Here is a 7,180-nt window from a genome sequence, read left to right as displayed (position 1 = left end):
TCCAGCTTGCTGGTCCTGAGTGTCTGGCTGGGGCTCCTGGTCTCTTGTGCTGCCTACCCCCCACCTCCCTGCCACTGGCCCATCTGTTCAGCGCTCTCCATCATTATCCATCATTCTCTTAGGAGCTGAGAGATGCAGCTTTGGGGTCGTTCTCTCTTCCTCTCCTTGTCTTTATTGTTCCAGCAGTAGCTTGGATTTCTTTTCTTTCCCTGCCTGCCTGGACCCTCGGCTGGGGGTGCTGTGAGAAGTCAGATTTTCCTGTTACCTCCTTGCCCTTGATCCTACTGTCTGAGCCCTCCCCCCACAATGACCCATCCACCATGTCCTATCCTTCAGGTGCCTGACCTAGGCACCTGCTGATGACAGGGGTGGTGCTCACTTGGTGACCCGGGAAGTGAGTCCAGTGCTGGTGATGCAATCTGCCTCTAGAGAGAAGGAGGGACTGCTCTCTCATCTTTCCTGATAACTCCTCTTTGAGTGTATCAAGGCCAAGTGCCCTTTGCTAGAGCCCCTTATCGACTGATCAGCTCTTAAAGCCAACCCTGGGCCCAAGGTCATGTCTGCCAGCCTTCCTCAGGGTGCTTGCAGTTGGCTTTTTGAAGTAAGGGCAGGAGCCCGCTCTTTCCCGGTGACTTACAGTGCTCCCCAGGTCCTGTCCCTGCCCTGCGCCTCCACAACAGCCTGGGCTTCATCACAACGCACAGGGGCAGCACAGCATCCTGGGTGTGGTCTCTGAGAAGCTACTTTAAGCCTCCCAGAGCCCAGCCCAGGCGGGGGAGGAGGCCTTGTGGGTGAGCGAGTGCCCTTTGGAGAACTGTAGCTTGTGTGGGTGGAGCCTCAGAAGGACAGTAACACAGATGCTGGCATTTGGGGCTGAGTCTTCCTATTTCCCTGAAATGAAGGTGAGGGGCAGTGGTTGTGGTGATGAATCAGCAGATAGACTTGTTTGTAGTCCTGTGTGCAAGGTTTCGACCCTGGGATAGGAGGGACAGGACGCTTTCTCCCCTTTCAAGGGTCAGGCTGGGCTTCTCAGTGCCCGGAAGGATGGATGGATGAGCGGGTGCCTTGGTTCAGACCAGGGTTCTCAATGTCCTCTTTTGGGGTTGGTTGGAAGAATGCCCTGACCAGCTAGGGCTGTGACCTCAAGACACTCCTCATCTATTGGGAGACACGGGTTTATAGGCATTTAAAGAGGCAAAATGGTAACAGATGGGGGTGTGAAAGGTAAAATGAATTCCACTTTCCCTGGACAGAGCCAGGGCAGAAGGCCGGCAGGGGAGGGGACCTGAAACCAGACATCAAAGCCAGAAAGCTGCTCTCCAGACAGATGAGGGAGAGGCAGGGACAGTGGGAAGGCATCACGCCAGGCTGTGGTGCCTGAGGTGACATGAGGCAGGAGTAACTTGGAGCAGGAGGTAGTGTGGGAGAATAGCAGGCCAGCCCACACTCAGCCCTGATGGAGGGGCAGCCCTGGGAGCTGTGTGTCAAGGCTAGCCCAGGGTCAGAACAGGTGCCAGGGTCACCGCTGAAGAGTGCTCAAACCAGTATTTTAAAAAGGCAAGTGGAGCATGAGGGCTTACCTGTGGTTTCTTCTACTCCCTGGGCTGTTTAGCAGGTTCAGTGGGACTTGGGATTTGGCCTTCTGGGGGAATAGGCCACAGGCCACAGGCCCTGGGGTCCCTGTGTTAACCCAGAGCACCAGAACGAGGGTCAGTCAGAGAGCCGGCAGCTCACTCACCCTGCCTGAAGGAGGGTGCCCTGAGAGCTCAGCCCCCTGCCTCCTGTGGGAAGGAGTCTGGAGTGGAAGGGATGAGAGCTGGAATTGGCCAAGAGGTTCTGGGAAGGTCCTTCCAGGTTGCACTTTTGTCACGAGGCCCCTGATTCTCTGTCCCCACGCAGAAGGTGCTCACAGTTCTCTCTGCATGACCTTAACATTTCCTCCACTTGTCGAAGTTCATTTCTTTTCCTTTTCCCTCCCTGGGGACAGACTTCGACCAAGAGCTGCCCTATGCAGTGCTGTAGTGGGCCTTTGTGTACACCTCCCTCTAACCTGGCTTGGCCTAGTCTCTCTTTGCAGTGTCTCTCATGGACACCTATCTGAGCCTTGCATGGCCTGCCCAGAGTCTTCTCTGCCCGATTCTGGTCCTCATCTGCTGCCTGCAGCTGGCTCGAAAGATCTTGCTCATCTCCAGGCAAAGCCTGAAGTCCCCATTGTAGAACCCGAGATTTTTGTTTGTTTGTTCGTTTCCAAGGTTGAGCAGACATGTCATTGGCATTGGTGGAGGAGCCAATAACAGAGGGGAAGTGGGGAAGGAGGCGACAGAGGGATGCTTTCCAGGCAGTCTTCAAGTCAACTAGTAAAGCTAATAATGATAATAACTAGCATTTATTGAGTATCTGCTATGTGTTGGCTACATTGTTAAATGCTTTATTTAATACATTCATATCCCTTACTTCTCAATAACCCAAGGAAGTATATACTATTCCCATCATCACCTAAAATGGAGGTCCAGATAGGGGAAGGAAGAGCCCACTGTTTACCTGCTTCCCTGTGGGAAGGGCTTCCTTGCCAAGGGGAACCATCTCTAAAGGCCGGCTAGGACATCCCTCTGCCTCCAGCCAGGATTGCCTTGGAACACCGTGCTGGAAAGTGCTCTGGGCCAGGCTGAGGGGTCTTGGGTAAAAGTTGCTTCTTCACTACTTTTTGGTGTCTTGTTCTGGGCCCCAGTCAGAAGGTTGTTTTCACGGCCTAACAGAAACCCTTCCTACCTGCAATATATCCCTAGGTGGTAGGGAGTGTCTTCAGGGGCCAGTGGAAAGAGGAATAGGGCCTTGACTTAAGTTCCCACTTGCTCTGTAGGTTGAAAGAGATGTCTGTACCTCAGCGACCTTTCCCAGGGACCCTATTTCAGTGTTCTTTCTGTGGGTCTCCCCTTTGTCTCAATGTCCTCTCTCTCTGGCAGAAGCTGGATCCTGGGCCTGGGGTGCCCCATCCTCTCCACCCTCATGTGCCACCCAGTAGGCCAGTAGGGCTCTCTTTCTGACAGTCCTTGCTTCTTCTCTGACCCGATGAATGGGGCGGGGAGCTCCATACCCCAGAGTGTACCTCTTTTCCATTTCCACAGCCTGGCTCAGGGCCGTGCAGGCTGCGGTTGGCAGATTTTGCCCTTTCAAAAGATGTCTTTCTTTGAGAGGGCGAGGAGCTAATCATTAATGTGAAGAGACCCTTCTAGGACAGATGGCTTCTGGGTTTGCTTGGAGAATGTCTGAACAAGAACAGTTGATCCGCTTTGAAGAGGGACAGAGATAACTCACCTCCAGGGAGATTTTTTATTTATTTATTTTTTTCTGGAATGCCCAGGAAGCCAGATGGGCTTGCTGCAATAACTCTGGGTGTTTCCCCCGTCTGCCTCTTGGGCTCTAGGGGGACGCTTAGACCTAACGAGAGCCTGTAGGGATTAGGCACTCTGTGGGTCTTTTGGAGACAGCATTTCTGGTGTGCATTTGAGCAGGGGGGTAGGTGGGTAAGGATGAGAAGCAGGTCTGTTTTAGGGTCTTGGGAGACCCTCTCATCCCCAAGAAGGAACGGCTTACAGCTCTCACCTGCTAAGAAATGACTCCTGGTCATGAAAAGTTTCTTACCCTACCAAGGAGGCAGGGTCTGGCCAGTGTCAAGGGAGGAGGGTAGATGGAGTGGCCGCGGGAGCACTGGGGAGCAGGCTGCCCTGGAAGCAGGGATTCCAGGCACCCATCTCTGCAATGGGGCGACTGCCCCCAGAAGCCCTAGTGCACTTACCTCTGAAACAGAGGTATTACTTTTTATTTGTCCCACATTCCTGCCTCTTCCTGGGGCTACCGAGGATGGTATGAGCCATCGAGGGATGCTTAGAGCAGACCTGCGCCACAGAACTTGGGGAACCCCTTTCTTAGCAGAATGAACCTCTTCCTCTATGGTCAAGGGTATTTCTCTCCCCCTCCCCACCATTTCCAAGTTTTATCATCGTGTGGCCTGGTGCCTCCCTTTCGGGCCACCTCCACCACACAGGAACGTGACCTCGGTCAGGACAGGACTGCCACCTGGCTGTGGTCACACCTGTGCCTGGCAGTAGGTCTGCCCATGGCGGGGGTCCTGAATGCCATCAAGCGAAGGCTGCTGAGGGCCATAGCCTCTGCCCCTTACAGGGGTGAGACCCAGGAGGGAGGCAGGCGGGCCATCTGTGTGATCCTGACAGCTAAGGAAAATGGGGCTCCGCGATCCCGTGACTTGCCCAGAGTCACTCAGCTTTCAGGCTAGACCTGCCCGGGTCGGTCCAAACCTCTGGGGCCTACTGCGGTGGTGGGGAGTGTGTCGGCCTTCAAGGCCCGGAACACAGGTCATCTGGTAAGGTAAGGAAGACCAGGTAGGTGACACTGCTGAGACATTGGCAGACACCTCTCCTGCCCAAAAGCCCACAATTTTTGTCCTCGATTTTTTTCCCTGTGGTGACTCCTGGAGACCTGAAGATGGCCCCAGTGCCCCATGAGCCTTTCCACCTCTGGGCTCTGAGATCTAGAAATCGGGTTTCCAAGCCCCTCGACATCCTGGTGGGGGGCCTCCCTGACAGTCCCTTTTTGCTTTCTGGACAACCCTTGTGCAGGGAAGAACCCAGGAGGGACCCGGAGCCCCGGCAGGGAGGGGCAGGTCCTCTCTCTTGGTCACCCAAGAGACCACTCTGGAGAGCACTGTATGCATTTTTACACGGCTCTGCTCAGTAGATGCTACCCTCTGAACAATTCCCTTTAAGACGCTCCTACCCTGCTTCAGGGTCAGGGCGGAGGCTCCTCGGCATCTCCTTCCCCTTACAGTCACCTGACTGGCACAGGACGAATCCTTGTTTTTCTTTTCATAGAGGAGGATGCGAAGATGCAGAGGCACAAGGGGACAAAGTGACTGGCCTGAGGTCCCGAGGCCAGGATATGGCAGAGCTGAGATTTGAACCCAGGCACTTTTGATTGGAGAACCACAGGCTTAGCTGCAGTGAGCTCCAGCCCTGCATTTCTCAATGGAAGGCTGCCTCCCGCCGGTCTCCCCCAGCCCAATTGGGCTGGTGTTCTGGATGCACCTGTTGGCTGCCTCGGCCTGGGCCTTCCTGGGTTTGCCTGGAGTCGCCGTGGAGGGGAGCCCACAAGGCAGTGACAGCAGAATGAGGAGAGGGGGCTGTGGGGGACCTGGATGGTTGCCCTCAGCTGGAGGGCAAGCCTGCAGCACCCCAGCTTCCTTCCGGGGCCGGTGGGGGGCTGGGCTCTGTGACATCAGTTGCTCCTCGGCATGCCCAGCTCGGCCAGCCTCCTGACTCTCAAGCCACAGAAGATTCTGGATGGTCCATGGTGGAGCCCAGCCATGAACTTTTCCTAGAGGGACTGCCACAGCCAGGGGCAGTCTGGCAGGGTTGGAGGGGAGGCAGGATGGAGACGTGTGGGAAAAGGGGAGGGGAACTCTTTGACTTTGGAATTAAACGCACTGAAGCAGTGGGCATGGTGGTTCAGGAGTCGGCAGCTCTGACGGATTTGTATCGTTTAATTTTGCTGGGTGTTTGATTTTGAAGAAGTGGTTCCCTCCGGTTAAGGGAAGGTTTTCTCGTGGAAGGGCTTCGTCCAGCCTGTGTGTCCAGCACTGTGATTCCTCTTCCCCAAGGCAGCGTATTTTAAATTGTGTTTGCACACTATCTGGAAAATCATGTTTTGCACGTCGCTCTTTTTCATTTAACAGTGTATCTTGGCAATCTGTATTAGTATACAAAGAGCTTCCTTAGTCTTTAATTATGGCTGGGTAATGCCCCCTTCTTGGCTGTACTGTCACTTTTAAAAGACGAAATCTAATTTACATAGAGCAGAAGTCTTCAGTGGCCAGTCAATGCTCATTCGCATATGTATACACCCAGGTGATGGCCCCTGCAGAGGACTTTCCTTCATCCAAAAAGTTTCTTGTGCTGCTTCCCAGTCAATATGCCTGCCTAAAGGTTCTCATTATTCTAACTGCTAACTTCTCAACCTCACATCAGTTTCCTTATCTTTAAAATGGGTGCAGTGTTGGAACTGACTCACTTTCCCAGCATAGTAACCGTCCAACAGAGGTGGATGTCTTGGTCGGTATTCTTTCTTCTACCTCTGCCTGGGCTCTCCAGTACCTTCAGATTCTCCTTCTGTCTGTCTTTCTGTCTGTCTCTGTCGTGTGTGTGTGTGTGTGTGTGTGTGTGTGTGCGTGTGTGGGCGCGCGTGCGCTCGCGCCCACCCCCCCAACACTCCCTCCTCCCTCACATACCGTCTAGCCTCGGGAGATCGACCAAGAGGGTCATTGTGCAAAGCTCAGGCTGTGTGAATGGCTCCATTGTTCTGGGGCTGAGTTCCCAGAGCCAGCCAGTATGGCACTGACCAGGGCTGGGCTGTCCAACGGGAGGTGCCCATGGGCCCCTGACCAAGGGCTGACCACACCTGGCAAGATCCCCACTTCCCCTCCTTCCCCAGATGGAGGAGGGAAAGAGCCTCCGTTTGACCCAGACCTGGGCTGGGGAGCCCAAAGGATGCCTCTCGTTCTCTACTTGGCCTCCTGACTTTGGAATGCCAGGGCCTAGGGCATCTGCAGATGTACACGGTGACCTTGGCTCCGAGAGGTTGGGGGCATATGAGGAATGGGGACAAGGTGTGAAAAGGGAAATGGGCATTGAATGCTTGCCTATCCCTTTTTCCCTCCTGGTGTGCAAGAATGTGGGGGTCCTGAGGGTCTGGGGATGAACTGGCTTACAGGGAACCATCTAGAAGCAGGCCTCCGCTGCCAGGTGGCTCACACCCCAGGAACTGGTCCAGGATGCAGGACTGTGGTTGCCTGTGGGCCAGGTGCCCCAGTGCGGGATTTCTGTGTGCTAGCATCCAAGACAAGTCTGTCTACCTACCTGCGGAGTTTCTCTAGGATTCCTCAGAAGTGACGGTCTTGGCACCTATCGTCTTGACCTTCCGCCCTTTAATGCTGCCTGTGAGATCCGGCACAGAGCTCACTCCCTCACCATCTGCCAGCAGGGAATGTGCCAGAAGGACTTCCTACTTTCTCAGCACCAGCCAGGGCCGGGGAGAGGGGTTGCCTTGGGGTCCAACATGAGGTGACCTCCCATAAGCAAAAGGTATTGAGGGGTGCAGGATGAGGGCA

The sequence above is a fragment of the Mustela nigripes genome, unplaced genomic scaffold (genome assembly GCF_022355385.1).
Source record: "Mustela nigripes isolate SB6536 unplaced genomic scaffold, MUSNIG.SB6536 HiC_scaffold_76, whole genome shotgun sequence".
Classification (NCBI taxonomy): domain Eukaryota; kingdom Metazoa; phylum Chordata; class Mammalia; order Carnivora; family Mustelidae; genus Mustela; species Mustela nigripes.
The sequence above is the reverse complement of the archived record's forward strand: the minus strand, read 5'-3'. Positions refer to the sequence as shown.